The sequence below is a fragment of the Schistocerca gregaria genome, unplaced genomic scaffold (assembly GCF_023897955.1).
Source record: "Schistocerca gregaria isolate iqSchGreg1 unplaced genomic scaffold, iqSchGreg1.2 ptg001142l, whole genome shotgun sequence".
Taxonomy (NCBI): Eukaryota; Metazoa; Arthropoda; class Insecta; order Orthoptera; family Acrididae; genus Schistocerca; species Schistocerca gregaria.
In genome coordinates this window covers 50,001-52,500 of record NW_026062474.1, presented here as the reverse complement: position 1 = coordinate 52,500, position 2,500 = coordinate 50,001, and positions in this window count along the sequence as shown.

Here is a 2,500-nt window from a genome sequence, read left to right as displayed (position 1 = left end):
CGTCCCTCGGAAGATGACGCTGCTTCCGACGACGATACCGCCCTCTATGAGACGGCCGGCCGACTATGATGTCGATGTCGCCTACAGCGCCCGCTTGACGACCCAGAGTAAAACGCCTGCTGCACCCCCTCTTCACCGCAGGTGACGCAAATCGAGTCAAAAGTGGTGGACCGACGGTCACTCCAGCCGCACCTGTGAATGCGCCACCCCCACCGCCCGACTCGCAACTCGAGCGGATGTACGGCGGACTTTTCCCGCAATCGTACATTGCAGTCCACCCCTATATCTTCCACTTCATGAAGAGTTATCTCCCAAAAGCCAAAGTCCCGCTGTCCCAATACATGCTCTGGACGGCGGGCCGCGAGACGTGACGCTCGGTGGCAAAGAGTGCGCCGCTGAGGATATAGAGGGTCCGTCCCCCCGCACAGTGGTGACGGTGTGCGGGTAGTGTTTCCGACACCTCTTCCTGCGGTGGCAACTCTGGGGCAGAGTCGATACTCGCCCACTGGTGGAAGGTAAGCATTCTGCTTTACATCAGTACATAACTAATATTTCAGTCGTCTGACGTCCCTCCTTAGTAAATGATGCAGGACCACATACATAGATGATACATACTGTAAACTGGGGAGGACAGTGTGAACCGCACTCGACCCAGTCACCCTATCTCACAGTCCACTCTGTGTGTAACAAAGCGAAAGCACCAAAGCACTATCGTTCAACAACATCCATTTTATCCTCGCTGCCACAGGACACTATCCAAACAACGACAAGAGGAACGTCACGTCCACTAATAAGACAGAATGTCTCACATCACCCGCAAACAACGCAGCTCAAATCAGCCAGCAACACCCACAGTGGTCCACCCAGTATCAACACAGGACGCAACGCCACGCCACAACACAAAAGGTACAAGTAATAAAATACCCTTTGGCCACACCCCTTATAAAGGCATCGAACCAACCCACCACCTGACACCAGCCAAACGTACATCCTGATTTGACACATCTCTGGCAACCTAACCCACGTTGGCCCTTAACCTAACCCACGTTGGCCCTTAACCTAACCCACGTTGGCCCTTAACCTAACCCACGTTGGCCCTTAACCTAACCCACGTTGGCCCTTAACCTAACCCACGTTGGCCCTTAACCTAACCCACGTTGGCCCTTAACCTAACCCACGTTGGCCCTTAACCTAACCCACGTTGGCCCTTAACCTAACCCACGTTGGCCCTTAACCTAACCCACGTTGGCCCTTAACCTAACCCACGTTGGCCCTTAACCTAACCCACGTTGGCCCTTAACCTAACCCACGTTGGCCCTTAACCTAACCCACGTTGGCCCCTAACCTAACCCACGTTGGCCCCTAACCTAACCCACGTTGGCCCCTAACCTAACCCACGTTGGCCCCTAACCTAACCCACGTTGGCCCCTAACCTAACCCACGTTGGCCCCTAACCTAACCCACGTTGGCCCCTAACCTAACCCACGTTGGCCCCTAACCTAACCCACGTTGGCCCCTAACCTAACCCACGTTGGCCCCTAACCTAACCCACGTTGGCCCCTAACCTAACCCACGTTGGCCCCTAACCTAACCCACGTTGGCCCCTAACCTAACCCACGTTGGCCCCTAACCTAACCCACGTTGGCCCCTAACCTAACCCACGTTGGCCCCTAACCTAACCCACGTTGGCCCCTAACCTAACCCACGCTGCACCTTAACCTAAGTTACGCTGCACCTTAACCTAAGTTACGCTGCACCTTAACCTAAGTTACGCTGCACCTTAACCTAAGTTACGCTGCACCTTAACCTAAGTTACGCTGCACCTTAACCTAAGTTACGCTGCACCTTAACCTAAGTTACGCTGCACCTTAACCTAAGTTACGCTGCACCTTAACCTAAGTTACGCTGCACCTTAACCTAACTTACACTGCACCTTAACCTAACTTACACTGCACCTTAACCTAAGTTACACTGCACCTTAACCTAAGTTACACTGCACCTTAACCTAACTTACACTGCACCTTAACCTAACTTACACTGCACCTTAACCTAAGTTACACTGCACCTTAACCTAAGTTACACTGCACCTTAACCTAAGTTACACTGCACCTTAACCTAAGTTACACTGCACCTTAACCTAAGTTACACTGCACCTTAACCTAAGTTACACTGCACCTTAACCTAAGTTACACTGCACCTTAACCTAACTTACACTGCACCTTAACCTAACTTACACTGCACCTTAACCTAACTTACACTGCACCTTAACCTAACTTACACTGCACCTTAACCTAACTTACACTGCACCTTAACCTAACTTACACTGCACCTTAACCTAACTTACACTGCACCTTAACCTAACTTACACTGCACCTTAACCTAACTTACACTGCACCTTAACTGTCACATGTAACGTCACAGGAATGTAGCTTTGCCTAACAGCAACCCTCTGAACATAGTTCACTGCTTGGATCCTCTGGTGTCATGTGTATTTCTTGAT